Here is a 23,519-nt window from a genome sequence, read left to right on the forward strand (position 1 = left end):
TAACACACAAACACACACAAATATACATTGTAACTCTTCTAAAAAGTATATTAACACCCCCCCCCCCTCTCTCTCTCTCTCTCTCTCTCTCTCTCTCTCTCTCTCTCTCTCTCTCTCTCTCTCTCTCTCTCTCTCTCTCTCTAGAAGCTATAAAATCGGTATTTATTGTAGTAAATATTATATTAGGTAATGAGAAGATTTAAAGCTTAAAATTAAATTCCCGCCATGGAGAAGTATTGGAACTACTTCTTCGCTTGAAGAGAGCCGGGCGCCATTGTCTGTGAGTGACTGATCGCCACCGCCTACCTCTTCCTCTCAAGCTTTTTTAAAAACAGTTTCCTCGTCTGTAATTGAGAAAGGGTCGGCGAATTACAGGTAATTATATTTGCCACATAATTGTGGTGGTATTCAGGAATATATGGCTACCAGGTGACCTGTCAGATGTCGGTAAGCCCGACATTTGTTGAATTGGTCGAACCGGTTATACCAGTTTATTTACACCGGTACTGTTGACCGTGTTATTTGACCGGCATTTTTTTGCATATGGATATTATGCCTAAGGTATGAATTGGCCCTGTGCAATTGTGTAATGTTTTTGTAATGCAGAAATGTTTGCCGTTGTTCCATAGGCTGTATGGGGGTCAGGTGGCCTGTAAGTGGCTTGTAATACTTGGGTATATAAGTAAATAACATAATTAAACGCATGACCTTATGAGGATTCTACATATCTGGTTTAGATCATTGAAAATTAGTTGACAGTATAAAATAGCAGGTTTAGCAGACTTAGGCTAATCAGTAGAAAATGTGTTCATCCCGTTTTCTATGCTAAGGTAAAATTTATATTCATTAATTTGAATGAATTATTTAATTTATACGTAAAGAGATTCACCAGTCAAAAAGATGATAGTCTAAGGTGTCAGACCTAACCTGACTTGATTACCTTGTCTTCAGTTGTTCTTGGGGGTTAGTTTGACGTTTGTGTTTTAAAATGCAATATACAGGTATGTCGATCATTTTCTGCAAGTGGAATTAATTATAGGAGCTTCATGAAACGAAGAGATGGAATTATGGGTAAAGTTTTACAAGTCCACAGGGTATCATTTCAAACGGAAAATGTTTTCCTGTAGCAAAAAACGTTTCGATCGCAAACAAACTGAACAACCAGTTTGACGAACCAAGTACCCGAACTGGGCGTTGTTGTTACGGTTGAAATGAAGGTGAAAGTCTGTTAAATCACATTATTAGAGGAAAACATAATTTCTGTTAAAATGTTTAAATATAATGGCTCTTGTTCCGCCGCCAGAAGACATAAACATCAAGCTCGTAGGTACTGTCAAGCGGTAATGTTGAGCTGCGCACGCTAACATTAGCAATGTTACGCTAAATATAATGGTTCTTGTTCCGCCACTGGCTCGCTTCGCTCGCAAGAAAACAAAACATCCAGCTCGTATGTACTGGCAAGCAGTATTGTTGAGCCGCGCACGCTGAAAAAATAGTAAAAGTAACATACTAAAATGAAATTAATGACGTTTATGACTGGGACGACAAAGCTAGTAGGTCATCAGGGTGTTGTGACTGTGATGACTTAACTTCTATGAATGGGACGTGGTAAGTTGTTGGTTACTGGGGTCTTCTGACTGTGACGTTGGGCATTGTGGGTCGGTTTGGGGGTCCCCCTGGCTGTTGCTGTATCGGAGACTGGCAATAAGAAAAATGTGCATTAAAGTATGTTCTGGGTAGTAGTGGGTAAAGAAGAAACTGGAAAAATATTGCCTGAAATAATCAGTCTTCATTCCAGGTCTATGGACCCACTCCTTCACTTTTCCGCAGAGCCGTTCTATATTTTGGGTATGAAGGGTTGGGTCTTTGGGGTCAACGAAATGTTCCGAGTGGTTTACAGTTTTGTGCTGGTAACCAATTTCAGAAGGTGTGTTGTAGGCTGACCACGTATCGCTAATCATTAACGCTACGTGGCTTTATATATTGTTGAATTAGAGGAATTAGGGTTGCAGCAGCATGTTTAGTAGAGGGATTTTAAAAACCACATTTTACAGTCGCAAGAACATCACCTAACTGAATGTTTCCTACCTAACCTAACCAACCGAATCTAAGGTTCTCCACCTAACCTAACCTAGGAGCCGTATCCTTAGACTGCCGTATTCTTATCTTACCTGTCCCAGCGTACTGCATTCACCCCTAAGAAATTTCTTACACACGTTCAATACCCCCAAAGATCTTTATGGCACTTGACGGTCTCCCATGGTTGTATTTTACTTTTCCAGAATGGGATTCGTCTATTTCAACAACTATACCGTCACCACCAGTCGCCTCTTGATTATTGAAAAAGTATTCTGTAACCTGCGAACAGAAACTTGGCCAATCGACGCTGGTTTTAGAGGATATATCGATACCCTCCGTGAGTTTATCATGATCCCAATGTTTATGTAAGGAATGGTTAACAAATGAAATTATCTTCCATGGGGCGAGGTGACTTTTCTAAAAATGTACCCTTAGATGCCGTAACTGTATATCCACATCGCCGTTTCTTCTTTCTCTTAGCCATCTTAGTTTCACTATTGCAGTAATAGACGTGAATATCTTTCCCGTATGATAGCCACAAACGGCGCTTGGGACACTAAACGCTGGGGTTATTACATAATGAGATTTAGGAAAGTTATCAACATTGGATGACGTATCAAAGAATTCACCGTGAAATTTAGGAAATGCTTTCAAGTACGGAATACTGCAGCCGCTACAAATTTCTATAACTTCCATCGTAGAATACGCAAAAAGACCTCGCTTGAACTCGCAAAGACCTCACTTGGTCAAAGGTTTCCACGGAAAAGGATTTGATGAGAAGGGTATGGAGAAATCACTTGAATAGATAAGGGAAGGGATTTGGGAAATATTAACCCCCCTGTGCAAACTTTTCATACATAAGGGTTCGTGATTGGTTAAGGGGAAAAAAACGGAGTCTAGAGAGTAAACATGAATGAGCTAGAATGGGAAACTTGTTTAGAATAAGTATTTATGTGAAATTTGGGCATGACAAGGTAATAACAAAATATATAAAGGAATAATAGCAAGATAAAATGGAGTGTGTAATGAATATTTAATGGGAATATAAAATGAGGTGATTTTACAAGAGAAAGAATCAAACGTGTAATTTTTGCGTCAAACGTAATATGTATATGTGGGTATTACGTACAAGGAATGGTGTAGCTGTACTGGATCAAGTAAAATACTTGAATAAACCGAGTGAGGTAGAATACTTGAATGTGGCGGGTAAAATGACCTGGGAAAATTGGGAGGTGTTATAAGAGAAGAAATGATCCTTTTGGCGGAGGCGGGGTTTATGCGTAGAAGATCGTAAACTGCTCAGTACAAATGAACGAACGAGACCGACTACACCCGACCCGTAGAATGTCAACAAATAAATGAAAAATATACCGTTAGTATACGATATACTGTAGATAATTAGTGTATTTTTTCATCGGTTTACTATACATTCAAGAAGGTAATGTATAGAGAAGAAAAGGCTTGTTTTACGTTTATATACCGTTTCCCCAGTATGTTTTCTCCACCCAAAACCCCCGAGTTCCCGCTAGGGGTCCCCCATTATCGGGGGATATAGATATATATATATATTTCTGAAGCTATTTATTTCCAAGAGGAACGAGTCTTTTTTGAGAGTACAGATCATTTTCTTTAGAAAAAAGTAGTTTTTCCCCCTAGGTTACGGTAACCTGTATTAAACTATAATAAAATAAAATTATGAACTGAAATCTGGTAATGTAGGGGGTTTAGTAACAAGATTTGTCAGCTACAATACGTGGCCGCTTGGCTAACGTGTGGAGTGTGGCGCTTATCATTTGCCAGTACAGAGGAGCAAGAAGATGGTAGATAGCGAGTGAGGCGAGCCAGGTTTAAAGGTCGCTCATGAATGGCTGAGGCAAGGGATGGTGGCGTTGCCCCCAGAGACTGACTTATACAGGTTGAGGGGTCGCTCATGAACGGCCGAGGCAAGGGATGGTGGCGTTGCCCCCAGAGACGGACTTGGACAGGTTGAGGGGTCGCCCCTGAACGGCCCCAGAGGCAAGGGATGGGGGCGTTGCCCCCAGAGACGGACTTGGACAGGTTGAGGGGTCGCCCCTGAACGGCCCCAGAGGCAAGGGATGGTGGCGTGGGCCCCAGAGACGGACTTGGACAGGTTGAGGGGTCGCCCCTGAACGGCCCCAGAGGCAAGGGATGGTGGCGTGGGCCCCAGAGACGGACTTGGACAGGTTGAGGGGTCGCCCCTGAACGGCCCCAGAGGCAAGGGATGGGGGCGTTGGCCCCCAGAGACGGACTTGGACAGGTTGAGGGGTCGCCCCTGAACGGCCCCAGAGGCAAGGGATGGTGGCGTGGGCCCCAGAGACGGACTTGGACAGGTTGAGGGGTCGCCCCTGAACGGCCCCAGAGGCAAGGGATGGGGGCGTTGGCCCCCAGAGACGGACTTGGACAGGTTGAGGGGTCGCCCCTGAACGGCCCCAGAGGCAAGGGATGGTGGCGTGGGCCCCAGAGACGGACTTGGACAGGTTGAGGGGTCGCCCCTGAACGGCCCCAGAGGCAAGGGATGGTGGCGTGGGCCCCAGAGACGGACTTGGACAGGTTGAGGGGTCGCCCCTGAACGGCCCCAGAGGCAAGGGATGGTGGCGTGGCCCCCAGAGACGGACTTGGACAGGTTGAGGGGTCGCCCCTGAACGGCCCCAGAGGCAAGGGATGGTGGCGTGGCCCCCAGAGACGGACTTGGACAGGTTGAGGGGTCGCCCCTGAACGGCCCCAGAGGCAAGGGATGGTGGCGTGGCCCCCAGAGACGGACTTGGACAGGTTGAGGGGTCGCCCCTGAACGGCCCCAGAGGCAAGGGATGGTGGCGTGGCCCCCAGAGACGGACTTGGACAGGTTGAGGGGTCGCCCCTGAACGGCCCCAGAGGCAAGGGATGGTGGCGTGGCCCCCAGAGACGGACTTGGACAGGTTGAGGGGTCGCCCCTGAACGGCCCCAGAGGCAAGGGATGGTGGCGTGGCCCCCAGAGACGGACTTGGACAGGTCGAGGGGTCGCCCCTGAACGGCCCCAGAGGCAAGGGATGGTGGCGTGGCCCCCTGAGACGGACTTGGACAGGTCGAGGGGTCGCCCCTGAACGGCCCCAGAGGCAAGGGATGGTGGCGTGGCCCCCTGAGACGGACTTGGACAGGTCGAGGGGTCGCCCCTGAACGGCCCCAGAGGCAAGGGATGGTGGCGTGGCCCCCTGAGACGGACTTGGACAGGTCGAGGGGTCGCCCCTGAACGGCCCCAGAGGCAAGGGATGGTGGCGTGGCCCCCTGAGACGGACTTGGACAGGTCGAGGGGTCGCCCCTGAACGGCCCCAGAGGCAAGGGATGGTGGCGTGGCCCCCAGAGACGGACTTGACAGGTTGAGGGGGTCGCCCATGAACGGCCGAGGCCAGGGATGGGGTCGTGGCCCTAGAGACTTACTATACCAGGGAGGGCCAGGCAATGGATGTTGATGCCTCAGCAGGTGGACCTGTAGGCTCCACCAATCTTAGTTCACAAGGATGGTGAGTTGCAGCTACTAAAGGAACTAAAGAGTTTGAGCGGGACTTGAACTCCAGTCTAGCGATCACCAGTCAATAACGTTACCAAATAGGTCACCACAACCCTGAAAAAAAAAGCAAAGAAATGTTTCGATAAGTGTCAAGTGGGTGTACCACTATAAACATGTTTTTAAATGTGGGAGATGATGGATACGGTTAGGAAGGATTCCCATTTTCTGTGAGCTGGTCTGGTGGCCGAACAATTTGCACTTACAGATTTTGATTTATTTATAATACTTACTAGCAAAATGGCTAGTTTGGTATTTTTACCCCGCCAACGAAGTTGGACGGAGGTTACGTCTTGCAGTCTTACCCCCGTTTGTGCGTTTGTTTGTGAACAGCTTCATGGCCACAAGGTTAATCGTGTAGTTATGAAACCTGCAGGGATCAACTGTTATGTAGAAAGCCAGAAATGATTAAATTCTGGTAGAATGTCCAATTTACGTAATTAGCTGGAAGTTTGGTTATCAGTGTCACAGAGGCTTCAAACTTGGCTCATAAAAAGTGTCTGAAAATCCACACGAATTAATACATGTTAAGGTCAAAGGTCTAGGTCAAGATGGAGCAAGAGGTCGAGATATGAGCTTCCGCAGCGGAGGTCTGCACTTTACTAAGTGCCCTTCTGGTTATCATTATTATTAGCCAAGCTAGACCCCTAGTTCTGTTTATTGGGGACTGAGGTACAATAACTTGCATATCATTCGATTAATATAAGAAGTCTGTTTCTAAATATAATTTCATTGTTTAATTTTTGGGAGACTGGTTAGGAGTTACTGGGTATGCATAATTTTGCAAGCGCAGCATGTCAAGGTTTATCAAAAACCAATAGAAGGATTGTAAGTGAACCAGATAATAGTGTTCTAATTTCCAGCCACTTGCGTAAACCAACTGATTATCTTGTTTATTATGCATATATGACTATTATTGCTGCAAATCACTCGTTTTGGAAATTTCTCACACCCAGAAACCCTGGTTTCCCCACTGGGGTCCCCCATAATGCTTATAATAGAGGGGTGTGCCCCAATCACGGTTGGAAATGCAAAAGAAAAAAAAGAATGAAGCGAGGGGAAAAAGTATATAGTTTGGTATTTAGCTAGAAATTAAAGTGTCCTATATTTACCCAGATTTTTTTCTCTTATAGGTTGTATTCGAATGAAGTATTGTATGTTTTTCTCTTCTTACTGTTTGAGATTTTCTCCCCAGAGCAAATTTATTCAGTACCAAACATTGTGGGAGTAGCCTTGCCATTCACATTTAGTTCTGGTTTCATAGTAAGGACACAGCAAATAATAGACTTTGTTATTCTGATGTTCTAATCAATACAGGTACTTTAATATCATAAAACAAAACAAAAAAAAATAAGAATTGTTTAATAACTGTTATAGTTTTCAGGTTTTTGGTACATGGTACATTTCTCACACCCAAGAACCTCTGGTTTCCCACCGGGGTCCCCCACAAAGCTCGTAATCGGTTGGTGTGCCCCAATCATAATTGGAAACGCAAAAGAGAAAAAAAGGAAGTGTGGAAAAAATTATGGTATGGTATTTGACTAGAAATTAGTGTCGTGTATTTACCCAGATTTTTTTCTCTTACAGGGTGTTCAGTATTTGGATAAAGTATTATATAATTTTTTTTTTTTTTTATTAAATGAGACTTCTTAAAATTACTCTTGAAGTAAATATAGCCAATGTAAATACTGAAAAGGATTTAAGAATCTCTTTATAACAAATGTTGATTAAATGTTTGTCTCATTACTTGGTACAGTAAACTATTGCCAAGACTTAATTGCACTTTGTTGGGCCCGTCGTTGACATTCAAGCGAATAAATCATAGTTGTTCTGTAACTGGAATACAAACCATGCTCTTAATAGGTTATACTTTCGGTGGAGCTGAAATGACGAGCCATAAAAATCTAGCGAGGGTTAACTACCCGCACCGCTAGTTGGGGGGGGGGGGGTAGCTTGCTACCACTCCCGTTCACACACCTGTGATTTAGTCACTTTACTTTTGGCTTGGATCGAGAGTGGTTGTTTCCTCTCTCCCTCCTTGCCTATTCTGAACTGCCATTAATTTTTGTTTTTTAACTTTTTTTTTTATACTTGTGTATATATATGAACATTCTTAAAGTTTGTGTATATTTGTGTAAGAAATGTGATAAGTTTCCTTTTCATAGTGTGTGATACGTATACGACAACGACACGTGTACATTAGCAAGGACAGCACAGTTCCACTTCGTGGGGAAGGACCTCTCCCTCTTTGGTCCATCGGTCTTCCTGTCGGCATATAACCGTTAACTCGGCCGCCGCAGGGGAATCGTCATCGCCTGGACGCTCTTCATTCATCTATTGCCTTTTCCTTTTTCTTACGGGAAACATGGATTTCTGTGCGAAGGGAATGTGGCTCTCAGAGATTTGACTACGGTCTTTCTCTTCTCGAGGTCGTTCACCTTTACAACAACATAGTACTATTTGGGGGAAGTTTTTGGTCGCGACTTAAACTGTGACCTGTGTTTGCGACATCCAATAGGCCTAAGCTTATAATATTTGTCTATAGTATTTGTTTTTTTTTTCAGGAAACCTTAGAATTAATAAATTTTTTACATTTTATTTCAGAACTTTGTTTTAATCCGGAAAAAACTTATTATCGGCTGATTAGCACTCTGACTTTAGGCAAGGTTGCCACCTCGCAGTTAAAGTCTAATGGCTAATCTACATGAATAACTCCAGGTCAGTATCAGTTAGGGAATAATACAAATTGTATCTGAATTTGTCATTTTCAGTGACGTGGTTTGTTTTTAGCAGTAGATTTTTTTCTATTAAGTGTTTTATGAAAATACTGTAGTTGTCCTGATGCAAGATATAAACTAGCAGGGGTGTGTTTACCCACTGCCTCTGCCAGCATTAGTGAATAACCGTCTCTTTTTATTTCTGCTGGGTAAAGTGTAGACGTGTCTCACTCTCCCGTTAGCCTAAACTGGCTGGAACTAATTTCTTTTCTCTTTTTCTGTTTGAGGTGTGACTACCTGTGAGGTCTAACCATGCCACTTTGTCCAGGCCGTGAAGGGCGCCATTGCAGCACCTTCATGTCCTCGGAGGAGACATCCTCACAGTCTGCCGTTCGTGCCGAGGTCACTCGTGTACGAAGGAATCTCCTAGTGTGTATCATGAGTGGTCGCCCTCCCAGTGGGTGAGGTCTGGTAGGCGAAAGAAGTTTAAAATGGATTCTCCACCTTCGAGGTCAGGATGTGTAGGTATATGCAGTACCTTGTGTTCCAATGCATTGTAACCACTGACTGCTCTCTCAGGAGTTACTCTAGTTTCAACTTGCGACCAGAAAATGTTTCACCCAACCAGGACTGCTTTCCAAGGAAAAGGCGTAAAGCCTCAGGCCGGTAAGATGCCCCAGGGTATGTTCCCTGCGCAGAGCAACCTTCCACCGTCTTTGACCCACAATGCACCAAGAAGAAGGCCGTGTCAGGCCTGGTAAGGACAGGGTAAAGGTCGCCATTCGTACTCTGGTCGTTGCCCAGTGTAGACCTAAAGTTGTTCCGTAACTGGAATACAAACCACGCTCTTTATTAGGGGTTATACTTTCGGCGGAGCTGAAATGACGAGCGATTAAAATTTACCGAGGGTTAACTACCCACACCACTAATTAGTGGGGGTAGGTGTGGGGTAGCTTGCTACCACTTCCATTCACACACCTGTGATTTAGTCACTTTACCTTTGGCTTGGATCGAGAGCGGTTGTTTCCTCTCTCCCTCCTCGCCTAATCTGGACTGCCATTAATTTTTGTCTTTTAACTTTTTTTCTCTTATACTTGTGTCTATATATGAAAACATTCTTAATGTTTATGTATATTTATGTGTTTAGAAATGTGATAAGTTTCCTTTTCAGAGTGTGTGATACGTATACGACAACGACACGTGTACATTAGCAAGGCCAGCACAGTTCCACTTCTTGGGGAAGGACCTCTCCCTCTTTGGTCCATCGGTCTTCCTGTCGGCATATAACCGTTAACTCGGCCGCCGCAGGGGAATCGTCATCGCCTGGACGCTCTTCATTTATCTATTGCCTTTTCCTTTTTCTTACGGGAAACATGGATTTCTGTGCGAAGGGAATGTGGCTCTCAGAGATTTGACTACGGTCTTTCTCTTCTCGAGGTCGTTCACCTTTACAACAACATAGTACTATTTGGGGGAAGTTTTCGGTCGCGACTTAAACTGTGACCTGTGTTTGCGACATCCAATAGGCCTAAGCTTATAATATTTGTCTATAGTATTTGTTTTTTTTTCAGGAAACCTTAGAATTAATAAATTTGTTACATTTTATTTCAGAACTTTGTTTTAATCCGGAAAAAACTTATTATCGGCTGATTAGCACTCTGACTTTAGGCAAGGTTGCCACCTCGCAGTTAAAGTCTAATGGCTAATCTTCATGAATAACTCCAGGTCAGTATTAGTTAGGGAATAATACAAATTGTATCTGAATTTGTCATTTTCAGTGACGTGGTTTGTTTTTAGCAGTACCGATTTTTTTCTATTACGTGTTTTATGAAAATAACTGTAGTTGTCCCGATGCAAGATACAAACTAGCAGGGGTGTGTTTACCCACTGCCTCTGCCAGCATTAGTGAATAACCGTCTCTTTTTATTTCTGCTGGGTAAAGTGTAGACGTGTCTCACTCTCCCGTTAGCCTAAACTGGCTGGAACTAATTTCTTTTCTCTTTTTCTGTTGGAGGTGTGACTACCTGTGAGGTCTAACCATGCCACTTTGTCCAGGCCGTGAAGGGCGCCATTGCAGCACCTTCATGTCCTCGGAGGAGACATCCTCACAGTCTCTGCCGTTCGTGCCGAGGTCACTCGTGTTCGAAGGAATCTCCTTGTGTGTATCGTGAGTGGTCGCCCTCCCAATGGGTGAGGTCTGGTAGGCGAAAGAAGTTTAAAATGGATTCTCCACCTTCGAGGTCAGGATGTGTAGGTATATGCAGTACCTTGTGTTCCAATGAATTGTAACCACTGACTACTCTCTCAGGAGTTACTCTAGTTTCAACTTGCAACCAGAAAATGTTTCACCCAACCAGGACTGCTTTCCAAGGAAAAGGCGTAAAGCCTCAGGCCGGTAAGATGCCCCAGGGTATGTTCCCTGCGCAAAGCAACCTTCCACCGTCTTTGACCCACAATGCACCAAGAAGAAGGCCGTGTCAGGCCTGGTAAGGACAGGGTAAAGGTCGTCATTCGTGCTCTGGTCGTTGCCCAGTGTAGACCTAAAGTTGTTCCGTAACTGGAATACAAACCACGCTATTTATTAGGGGTTATACTTTCGGCGGAGCTTAAATGACGAGCCATTAAAATTTACCGAGGGTAACTACCCACACCACTAATTAGTGGGGGTAGGGGGGGGTAGCTTGCTACCACTCCCATTCACACACCTGTGATTTAGTCACTTTACCTTTGGCTTGGATCGAGAGCTGTTGTTTCCTCTCTCCCTCCTCGCCTAATCTGGACTGCCATTAATTTTTGTCTTAACTCTTTTTCTCTTATACTTGTGTCTATATATGAAAACATTCTTAATGTTTATGTATTTTTATGTGTATAGAAATGCGATAAATTTCCTTTTCAGAGTGTGTGATACATATACGACAACGACACGTGTACATTAGCAAGGCCAGCACAGTTCCACTTCGTGGGGGAAGGACCTCTCCCTCTTTGGTCCATCGGTCTTCCTGTCGGCATATAACCGTTAACTCGGCCGCCGCAGGGGAATCGTCATCGCCTGGACCCTCTTCATTCATCTATTGCCTTTTCCGTTTTCTTACGGGAAACATGGATTTCTGTGCGAAGGGAATGTGGCTCTCAAAGATTTGACTACGGTCTTTCTCTTCTCGAGGTCGTTCACCTTTACAACAACATAGTACTATTGGGTGAAGTTTTCGGTCGCGACTTAAACTGTGACCTGTGTTTGCGACATCCAATAGGCCTAAGCATATAATATTTGTCTGTAGTATTTGTGTTTTTTTTTTCAGGAAACCTTAGAATTAATAAATTTGTTACATTTTATTTCAGAACTTTATTTTAATCCGGAAAAAACTTATTATCGGCTGATTAGCACTCTGACTTTAGGCAAGGTTGCCACCTCGCAGTTAAAGTCTAATGGCTAATCCACATGAATAACTCCAGGTCAGTATTAGTTAGGGAATAATACAAATTGTATCTGAATTTGTCATTTTCAGTGACGTGGTTTGTTTTTAGCAGTAGATTTTTTTCTAGTAGGTGTTTTATGAACATAACTGTAGTTGTCCCGATGCAAGATACAAAGTTTCCGCTCTTTAATCTAGCATTGTTATTTCGGCGGGGCTGAAAACTAGTCGAAACTGAGGTTAACCAGGGTTTAACTACCCAACTAGCAGGGGTGTGTTTACCCACTGCCTCTGCCAGCATTAGTGAATAACCGTCTTTTTTTATTTCTGCTGGGTAAAGTGTAGACGTGTCTCACTCTCCCGTTAGCCTAAACTGGCTGGAACTAATTTCTTTTCTCTTTTTCTGTTTGAGGTATGACTACCTGTGAGGTCTAACCATGCCACTTTGTCCAGGCCGTGAAGGGCGCCATTGCAGCACCTTCATGTCCTCGGAGGAGACATCCTCACAGTCTGCCGTTCGTGCCGCGGTCACTCGTGTTCAAAGGAATCTCCTAGTGTGTATCGTGAGTGGTCGCCCTCCCAGTGGGTGAGGTCTGGTAGGCGAAAGAAGTTTAAAATGGATTCTCCACCTTCGAGGTCAGGATGTGTAGGTATAAGCAGTACCTTGTGTTCCAATGAATTGTAACCACTGACTACTCTCTCAGGAGTTACTCTAGTTTCAACTTGCGACCAGAAAATGTTTCACCCAACCAGGATTGCTTCCCAAGGAAAAGGCGTAAAGCCTCAGGCTGGTAACATGCCCCAGGGTATGTTCCCTGCGCAAAGCAACCTTCCACCGTCTTTGACCCACAATGCACCAAGAAGAAGGCTGTGTCAGGCCTGGTAAGGACAGGGTAAAGGTCACCATTCGTACTCTGGTCGTTGCCCAGTGTAGACCTATAGTTGTTCCGTAACTGGAATACAAACCACGCTATTTATTAGGGGTTATACTTTCGGCGGAGCTGAAATGAGGAGCCATTGAAATTTACCGAGGGTTAACTATCCACACCACTAAATAGGTGGGGGTAGGGGTGGGGTAGCTTGCTACCACTCCCGTTCACACGCCTGTGATTTAGTCAATTTACCTTTGGCTTGGATCGAGAGTGGTTATTTCCTCTCTCCCTCCTCGCCTAATTTGGACTGCCATTAATTTTTGTCTATTAACTTTTTTTCTCTTATACTTGTCTATATATGAAAACATTCTTAATGTTTATGTATATTTATGTGTTTAGAAATATGATAAGTTTCCTTTTCAGAGTGTGCGATACATATACGACAACGACACGTATACATTAGCAAGGCCAGCACAGTTCCACTTCGTGGGGGAAGGACCTCTCCCTCTTTGGTCCATCGGTCTTCTTGTCGGCATATAACCGTTAACTCGGCCGCCGCAGTGGAATCGTCATCGTCTGGACCCTCTTCTTTCATCTATTGTCTTAGCCTTTTCCGTTTTCTTACGGGAAACATGGATTTCTGTGCGAAGGGAATGTGGCTTTCAAAGATTTGACTACGGTCTTTATCTTCTCGAGGTCGTTCACCTTTACAACAACATAGTACTATTGGGAAGTTTTCGGTCGCGACTTAAACTGTGACCTGTGTTTGCGACATCCAATAGGCCTAAGCTTATAATATTTGTCTGTAGTATTTGTATTTTTTGTTTCAGGAAACCTTAGAATTAATAAATTTGTTACATTTTATTTCAGAACTTTTTTTTAATCCGGAAAAAACTTATTATCGGCTGATTAGCACTCTGACTTTAGGCAAGGTTGCCACCTCGCAGTTAAAGTCTAATGACTAATCCACATGAATAACTCCAGGTCATTATTAGTTAGGGAATAATACAAATTGTATCTGAATTTGTCATTTTCAGTGACGTGGTTTGTTTTTAGCAGTAGATTTTTTTCTATTACGTGTTTTATGAACATAACTGTAGTTGTCCCGATGCAAGATACAAAGTTTCCGCTCTTGAACCTAGCATTGTTATTTCGGTGGAGCTGAAAACTAGTCGAAACTGAAGTTAACCTGGGTTTTAACTATCCAACTAGCAGGGGTGTGTTTACCCACTGCCTCTGCCAGCACTAGTGAATAACCGTCTCTTTTTATTTCTGCTGGGTAAAGTGTAGACGTGTCTCACTCTCCCGTTAGCCTAAACTGGCTGGAGCTAATTTCTTATCTCTTTTTCTGTTTGAAGTGTGACTACCTGTGAGGTCTAACCATGCCACTTTGTCCAGGCCGTGAAGGGCGCCATTGCAGCACCTTCATGTCCTCGGAGGAGACATCCTCACAGTCTCTGCCGTTCGTGCCGAGGTCACTCGTGTTCAAAGGAATCTCTTTGTGTGTATCGTGAGTGGTCGCCCTCCCAATGGGTGAGGTCTGGTAGGCGAAAGAAGTTTAAAATGGATTCTCCACCTTCGAGGTCAGGATGTGTAGGTATATGCAGTACCTTGTGTTCTAATGCATTGTAACCACTGACTACTCTCTCAGGAGTTACTCTAGTTTCAACTTGCGACCAGAAAATGTTTCACCCAACCAGGACTGTTTCCAAGGAAAAGGCGTAAAGCCTCAGGCTGGTAACATGGCCCAGGGTATGTTCCCTGCGCAAAGCAACCTTCCACCGTCTTTGACCCACAATGCACCAAGAAGAAGGCCGTGTCAGGCCTGGTAAGGACAGGGTAAAGGTCACCATTCGTACTCTGGTCGTTGCCCAGTGTAGACCTAAAGTTGTTCCGTAACTGGAATACAAACCACGCTATTTATTAGGGGTTATACTTTCGGCGGAGCTGAAATGACGAGCCATTAAAATTTACCGAAGGTTAACTACCCACACCACTAAATAGGTGGGGGTAGGGGTGGGGTAGCTTGCTACCACTCCCGTTCACACACCTGTGATTTAGTCACTTTACCTTTGGCTTGGATCGAGAGCTCTTTTAACTTTTTTTCTCTTATACTTGTGTCTATATATGAAAACATTCTTAATGTTTATATATATTTGTGTATAGAAATATGATAAGTTTCCTTTTCAGAGTGTGTGATACGTATACGACAACGACACGTGTACATTAGCAAGGCCAGCACAGTTCCACTTCGTGGGGAAGGACCTCTCCCTCTTTGGTCCATCGGTCTTCCTGTCGGCATATAACCGTTAACTCGGCCGCCGCAGGGGAATCGTCATCGCCTGGACCCTCTTCATTCATCTATTGCCTTTTCCGTTTTCTTACGGGAAACATGGATTTCTGTGCGAAGGGAATGTGGCTCTCAAAGATTTGACTACGGTCTTTCTCTTCTCGAGGTCGTTCACCTTTACAACAACATAGTACTATTGGGAGAAGTTTTCGGTCGCGACTTAAACTGTGACCTCTGTTTGCGACATCCAATAGGCCTACGCATATAATATTTGTCTGTAGTATTTGTGTTTTTTTTTTCAGGAAACCTTAGAATTGATTAATTTGTTACATTTTATTTCAGAACTTTATTTTAATCTGGAAAAAACTTATCGGCTGATTAGCACTCTGACTTTAGGCAAGGTTGCCACCTCGCAGTTAAAGTCTAATGGCTAATCTACATGAATAACTCCAGGTCAGTATTAGTTAGGGAATAATACAAATTGTATCTGAATTTGTCATTTTCAGTGACGTGGTTTGTTTTTAGCAGTAGATTTTTTTCTAGTAGGTGTTTTATGAACATAACTGTAGTTGTCCCGATGCAAGATACAAAGTTTCCGCTCTTGAACCTAGCATTGTTATTTCGGTGGAGCTGAAAACTAGTCGAAACAGGTTAACCAGGGTTTAACTATCCAACTAGCAGGGGTGTGTTTACCCACTGCCTCTGCCAGCACTAGTGAATAACCGTCTCTTTTTATTTCTGCTGGGTAAAGTGTAGACGTGTCTCACTCTCCCGTTAGCCTAAACTGGCTGGAGCTAATTTCTTATCTCTTTTTCTGTTTGAAGTGTGACTACCTGTGAGGTCTAACCATGCCACTTTGTCCAGGCCGTGAAGGGCGCCATTGCAGCACCTTCATGTCCTCGGAGGAGACATCCTCACAGTCTCTGCCGTTCGTGCCGAGGTCACTCGTGTTCAAAGGAATCTCTTTGTGTGTATCGTGAGTGGTCGCCCTCCCAATGGGTGAGGTCTGGTAGGCGAAAGAAGTTTAAAATGGATTCTCCACCTTCGAGGTCAGGATGTGTAGGTATATGCAGTACCTTGTGTTCCAATGCATTGTAATATCTGACTACTCTCTCAGGAGTTACTCTAGTTTCAACTTGCGACCAGAAAATGTTTCACCCAACCAGGACTGTTTCCAAGGAAAAGGCGTAAAGCCTCAGGCTGGTAACATGGCCCAGGGTATGTTCCCTGCGCAAAGCAACCTTCCACCGTCTTTGACCCACAATGCACCAAGAAGAAGGCCGTGTCAGGCCTGGTAAGGACAGGGTAAAGGTCACCATTCGTACTTTGGTCGTTGCCCAGTGTAGACCTAAAGTTGTTCCGTAACTGGAATACAAACCACGCTATTTATTAGGGGTTATACTTTCGGCGGAGCTGAAATGACGAGCCATTAAAATTTACCGAAGGTTAACTACCCACACCACTAAATAGGTGGGGGTAGGGGTGGGGTAGCTTGCTACCACTCCCGTTCACACACCTGTGATTTAGTCACTTTACCTTTGGCTTGGATCGAGAGCTCTTTTAACTTTTTTTCTCTTATACTTGTGTCTATACAGGATATGAAAACATTCTTAATGTTTATATATATTTGTGTATAGAAATATGATAAGTTTCCTTTTCAGAGTGTGTGATACGTATACGACAACGACACGTGTACATTAGCAAGGCCAGCACAGTTCCACTTCGTGGGGAAGGACCTCTCCCTCTTTGGTCCATCGGTCTTCCTGTCGGCATATAACCGTTAACTCGGCCGCCGCAGGGGAATCGTCATCGCCTGGACCCTCTTCATTCATCTATTGCCTTTTCCGTTTTCTTACGGGAAACATGGATTTCTGTGCGAAGGGAATGTGGCTCTCAAAGATTTGACTACGGTCTTTCTCTTCTCGAGGTCGTTCACCTTTACAACAACATAGTACTATTGGGAGAAGTTTTCGGTCGCGACTTAAACTGTGACCTGTGTTTGCGACATCCAATAGGCCTAAGCTTATAATATTTGTCTATAGTATTTGTTTTTTTTTTCAGGAAACCTTAGAATTAATAAATTTGTTACATTTTATTTCAGAACTTTGTTTTAATCCGGAAAAAACTTATCGGCTGATTAGCACTCTGACTTTAGGCAAGGTTGCCACCTCGCAGTTAAAGTCTAATGGCTAATTCACATGAATAACTCCAGGTCTTTATTAGTTAAGGAAAAATACAAATTATCTCTGAATTTGTCATTTTCAGTGACGTGGTTGGTTTTAGCAGTAGATTTTTTTCTAGTAGTTGTTTTATGAACATAACTGTAGTTGTCCCGATGCAAGATTCAAAGTTTCCGCTCTTGAACCTAGCATTGTTATTTCGGTGGAGCTGAAAACTAGTCGAAACAGGTTAACCAGGGTTTAACTATCCAACTAGCAGGGGTGTGTTTACCCACTGCCTCTGCCAGCACTAGTGAATAACCGTCTTTTTTTATTTCTGCTGGGTAAAGTGTAGACGTGTCTCACTCTCCCGTTAGCCTAAACTGGCTGGAGCTAATTTCTTATCTCTTTTTCTGTTTGAAGTGTGACTACCTGTGAGGTCTAACCATGCCACTTTGTCCAGGCCGTGAAGGGCGCCATTGCAGCACCTTCATGTCCTCGGAGGAGACATCCTCACAGTCTCTGCCGTTCGTGCCGAGGTCACTCGTGTTCAAAGGAATCTCTTTGTGTGTATCGTGAGTGGTCGCCCTCCCAATGGGTGAGGTCTGGTAGGCGAAAGAAGTTTAAAATGGATTCTCCACCTTCGAGGTCAGGATGTGTAGGTATATGCAGTACCTTGTGTTCCAATGCATTGTAACCACTGACTACTCTCAGGAGTTACTCTAGTTTCAACTTGCGACCAGAAAATGTTTCACCCAACCAGGACTGTTTCCAAGGAAAAGGCGTAAAGCCTCAGGCTGGTAACATGCCCCAGGGTATGTTCCCTGCGCAAAGCAACCTTCCACCGTCTTTGACCCACAATGCACCAAGAAGAAGGCCGTGTCAGGCCTGGTAAGGACAGGGTAAAGGTCACCATTCGTACTTTGGTCGTTGCCCAGTGTAGACCTAAAGTTGTTCCGTAACTGGAATACAAACCACGCTATTTATTAGGGGTTATACTTTCGGCGGAGCTGAAATGACGAGCCATTAAAATTTACCGAAGGTTAACTACCCACACCACTAAATAGGTGGGGGTAGGGGTGGGGTAGCTTGCTACCACTCCCGTTCACACACCTGTGATTTAGTCACTTTACCTTTGGCTTGGATCGAGAGCTCTTTTAACTTTTTTTCTCTTATACTTGTGTCTATACAGTATATGAAAACATTCTTAATGTTTATATATATTTGTGTATAGAAATATGATAAGTTTCCTTTTCAGAGTGTGTGATACGTATACGACAACGACACGTGTACATTAGCAAGGCCAGCACAGTTCCACTTCGTGGGGAAGGACCTCTCCCTCTTTGGTCCATCGGTCTTCCTGTCGGCATATAACCGTTAACTCGGCCGCCGCAGGGGAATCGTCATCGCCTGGACCCTCTTCATTCATCTATTGCCTTTTCCGTTTTCTTACGGGAAACATGGATTTCTGTGCGAAGGGAGGGAATGTGGCTCTCAGAGATTTGACTACGGTCTTTCTCTTCTCGAGGTCGTTCACCTTTACAACAACATAGTACTATTGGGAGAAGTTTTCGGTCGCGACTTAAACTGTGACCTCTGTTTGCGACATCCAATAGGCCTACGCATATAATATTTGTCTGTAGTATTTGTGTTTTTTTTTTTCAGGAAACCTTAGAATTAATAAATTTGTTACATTTTATTTCAGAACTTTGTTTTAATCCGGAAAAAACTTATTATCGGCTGATTAGCACTCTGACTTTAGGCAAGGTTGCCACCTCGCAGTTAAAGTCTAATGGCTAATCTACATGAATAACTCCAGGTCAGTATTAGTTAGGGAATAATACAAATTGTATCTGAATTTGTCATTTTCAGTGACGTGGTTTGTTTTTAGCAGTAGATTTTTTTTCTATTACGTGTTTTATGAAAATAACTGTAGTTGTCCCGATGCAAGATACAAACTAGCAGGGGTGTGTTTACCCACTGCCTCTGCCAGCATTAGTGAATAACCGTCTCTTTTTATTTCTGCTGGGTAAAGTGTAGACGTGTCTCACTCTCCCGTTAGCCTAAACTGGCTGGAACTAATTTCTTTTCTCTTTTTCTGTTTGAGGTGTGACTACCTGTGAGGTCTAACCATGCCACTTTGTCCAGGCCGTGAAGGGCGCCATTGCAGCACCTTCATGTCCTCGGAGGAGACATCCTCACAGTCTCTGCCGTTCGTGCCGAGGTCATTCGTGTTCAAAGGAATCTCCTCGTGTGTATCGTGAGTGGTCGCCCTCCCAATGGGTGAGGTCTGGTAGGCGAAAGAAGTTTAAAATGGATTCTCCACCTTCGAGGTCAGGATGTGTAGGTATATGCAGTACCTTGTGTTCCAATGTATTGTAACCACTGACTACTCTCTCAGGAGTTACTCTAGTTTCAACTTGCGACCAGAAAATGTTTCACCCAACCAGGACTGCTTTCCAAGGAAAAGGCGTAAAGCCTCAGGCTGGTAACATGCCCCCAGGGTATATTCCCTGCGCAAAGCAACTTTCCACCGTCTTTAACCCACAATGCACCAAGAAGAAGGCTGTGTCAGGCCTGGTAAGGACAGGGTAAAGGTCGCCATTCGTACTCTGGTCGTTGCCCAGTGTAGACCTAAAGTTGTTCCGTAACTGGAATACAAACCACGCTATTTATTAGGGGTTATACTTTCGGCGGAGCTGAAATGACGAGCCATTAAAATTTACCGAGGGTTAACTACCCACACCACTAATTAGTGGGGGTAGGGGTGGGGTAGCTTGCTACCACTCGCGTTCACACACCTGCGATTTAGTCACTTTACCTTTGGCTTGGATCGAGAGCGGTTGTTTCCTCTCTCCCTCCTCGCCTAATCTGGACTGCCATTAATTTTTGTCTTTTAACTTTTTTTTCTCTTATACTTGTGTCTATATATGAAAACATTCTTAAAGTTTATGTATATTTATGTGTATAGAAATGTGATAAGTTTCCTTTTCAGAGTGTGCGATACATATACGACAAAGACACGTGTACATTAGCAAGGCCAGCACAGTTCCACTTGGTGGGGAAGGACCTCTCCCTCTTTGGTCCATCGGTCTTCCTGTCGGCATTTAACCGTTAACTCGGCCGCCGCAGGGGAATTGTCATCGCCTGGACCCTCTTCATTCATCTATTGTCTTTGTCATCGTCGCCCACGTCATTAAGTTTAGGTCATCGTCATCAAAGTCGTGGTGGTGGATGTCATCGTCTTTGGAAGTCATCAGAGTCTTCGTCATATATAATTTTCCCAGTACAGTAGTATAGTTTTTCAGGAAACCTTAAAATTAATATTTTTGTTACGTTATTATTTTACAGAACTTAATTTTAATCAGGAAAAATGCAGAAATATTTGTTTTTTCTCTTTTCAGAATATGATCTACATGGTGATCCGAGCATCATCGAAGAAATTGGTTTGTAATAAATGGGAACAACACGGGGATAGTCTTGCCAATAAAATGAGGGAAGTAACAAATATCATATCACCTTGGAGGTATAACATGATACCCCGAAAATGGGAGGCGACTCTTTGTCGTCTCCGTATTGGTCAAACACGGTCGACACACGAGTTTCTGCGGAAGGGCCAACACCAACCGTATTGCGAGGACTGTTTAGTACCTATAACAGTGAGGCATTTGTTGACCGAATGCCCTAATTGTAATAACTTGAGAAATAGATATCTGTTTGAGACTTGAGGTGAGGAGGGCAGGGTCATCCTTGCCAAGATTCTTGGACATGATATGTCCTACTATGTGAGCGGCATTTTTAGATTTATTTCAGAAGCAGCTCTTCTGAAAACTATTTTAACTGTTATAATGACTTAACTTTTATGGTTTTAATTGAATTCTTTTATTTTTCATATATAATAAATGCTATCGGCGTCAATGACCTTTGATGTCAGGATGCCAGAAAACTTTCAATCAATCAATCATATTCTCGCCTATGGGTAGCAGTGGCAGGTGATGTAACTGCACCATATTGGTTCTCTCTCTGCTTCCCCTCTCACCGGTGTACCTATTGACATGGAAACGGATATAGTACACGTGTGCTTGGGTCATCAAAAACCAAGCAAAGATGAAAGCGGCTTGAACTGCTTCCCAAAAATCCCATGGATCAGGGAGACGAAGACGTACGTCGGCAATATCCGCCCTACTTGATGCGCATTTACTTGACTGCCCAGCGTTTGTTTAAAATAATATATTTGTCTGTGACGATGACAGACGGAAAGAAAAAAGATTGCCACAGAATAATCCATAGAAAACAAAGTGTATTACTTTAATGGACGGACCCCTCTGAATAGTTTGATGTATGAAAGGCAAACGTTTTGGATTGTAAGATCCGAGTATCCACTTGTAGAGGATTCAGTTTTGTAGTGCTTGGTAAAATGTTTTTTGAAAATTTATGAAATTCTGTAATGGATTTTGACATTTGACATTTATATATGGTGGAGACAGTTGGTTGACATGCGACATCCTGTACTTTTCTTAATGGTGTCTGTTTTTTATCATAATTTTTGTTCACTATAGGTGTATTTAGACATTGCATGAATATACATGCATATACCAAGGCACTTCCCCCAATTTTGGGGGGTAGCCGACATCAACAAATGAAACAAAAACGAAAAAGGGGACCTCTACTCTCTACGTTCCTCCCAGCCTGACAAGGGACTCAACCGAGTTCAGCTGGCACTGCTAGGGTGCCACAGCCCACCCTCCCACATTATCCACCACAGATGAAGCTTCATAATGCAGAAAATATACTACAATAATTGTGTAGGTTGCATTAGGTTTCCTTTTTCAATATTGATGCAAAGTAATGAAGTATAGATCAAAAATTTTAATTTTTCAGACTTGCTTTAGTAAGTGGTAAAGTTGGGCTTTAATGAGTATAAGGTTGTCTCAAACTAGCAAGCTGTGTTGTACAGTATGTGACTGGGATGTCCGTGTACAACCACTCCAAACTTTGGTGATATTGAAGGTATTTTGGGATTTTCGTCCATTGCAAATATTTTGTAAGCTCGTCTTAATTTGTTAGGACCAGTGTAAAACCTGAAAGTCTTTCAGTTGGTAAAATGGAAAAGGAATGAGAACGAAGATAGTCAGACCTTACCACCTGTTGGTTTGTGTATCACAAATTGATTAACTTTCAACTTTGAGGTGCTTAACATTATTTATGCAATAAATTTTGTTAGTTCTACACGAACACAAACCCTCGTCTTTTCTATAGGTGCATGTATCAGCGAAGCACAAAACTCAGATGTTTGAATTTATAGAAAGTTTGAGGCAGTTGCTGATAGGTAACCTGGTAACCCCCATGCCTTTACACTGCCATGTCACATAGTAACCACTTTGGCTTCAGCAAACCTGGCTATATTGCACTTTATCTTTTTATTTGCAGATTGTGTGTGTTTGGCGAAGGGAGAAACCACGTGTAGGCATGCGTCCCTGTGTAGACGGTCTCGGCTGTAGGTGTGGAACCTCTGTTGATCTACATTCTTTTTGTCCCTTAGTGGAGTAGAGGCTTATATGGTAATGTGTCTGCCTGGTGACTGCCAGACTAGTGTTTGACTCCCCTTCAAGCTCTTTAGTTCCTTTGGTTGGTGCAAACTCACCATCTTTGTGAGCTAAGAATGTGGGTATAGGGGCGCTATCCACATGTAGAGGATTCAAGTTTGTATTGCTTGGTAAAAATTTTATGAAAATTTATGACTTTATTTCTGTAAAGGATTTTCACAAATTTAACTTTAATTATATGTCGGAGATGGTTGGTTAACATACAACATCCTGTACCTTTTCTTAATGGTGTATAACTTGTGTTCACTACAGCTATATTTAGACATAGCATAAATATATACCATACATTGATAAAAACATTTTTGTCTTATTTGTTATTTTTCAGATAATTTTGAATGTTTTGAGCCGTTTTGGCATTTTCATCCATAGTAAATATTGTGAGCTCGTGTTAATTGGCTAGGACCTCGGTGTAAAACAAAGGTCTTTCTGTTGATAAAAAGGAAAAGAAAAGAATAAAACCATGAGAAATGAGGATAGTCAAACCTTACCACCTTTTGGTTTGTGTCTCACAGACCTAATTAACTTGAAGGTGCTTAACATTATGCAATAAATTTGGTTATTTCTACACGAAGGCAAACCCTCTGCTTTTTAATAGGTGCATGATTTCAGCAAAGCACAAAATTCAGCTATTGGAATTTCTAAGAAGTTGGAGGTAGTTGCTGTTAGGGTAACCGGGTAACCCCCCTGCCCACCCCTGTGCACTACCATCTCACATAGTAACCACTTTGTCTTCAGCTACCGAATAGTAGGCCTACAGGCATGCTCTCGTTACTAGCAGACTTGGCTTTTTTGCACTTAATATTTTTCATTGCAGATTGGTA

The 23,519-nt window shown here is 43.3% G+C and overlaps 1 long non-coding RNA gene across 4 annotated transcripts in view; it reads left to right on the forward strand.

Moving 5' to 3' along the window:
- The first annotated feature begins 288 nt into the window (after positions 1-288).
- The window catches only part of LOC137636570 (uncharacterized), a 48,421-nt gene continuing 25,190 nt past the window's right edge, over positions 289-23,519 (forward strand). The window contains exons 1-2 of one of the 4 annotated variants that reach the window (XR_011043154.1): positions 289-375; positions 7,019-7,169. This is a non-coding gene — a long non-coding RNA (uncharacterized lncRNA). Of the gene's footprint in view, positions 376-427; positions 562-7,018; positions 7,170-21,626; positions 21,898-23,519 lie in introns of those variants that run through there. The other 3 variants (XR_011043155.1, XR_011043156.1, XR_011043157.1) reach the window with 3 other exon arrangements.

The sequence above is a fragment of the Palaemon carinicauda genome, unplaced genomic scaffold (assembly GCF_036898095.1).
Source record: "Palaemon carinicauda isolate YSFRI2023 unplaced genomic scaffold, ASM3689809v2 scaffold330, whole genome shotgun sequence".
Classification (NCBI taxonomy): domain Eukaryota; kingdom Metazoa; phylum Arthropoda; class Malacostraca; order Decapoda; family Palaemonidae; genus Palaemon; species Palaemon carinicauda.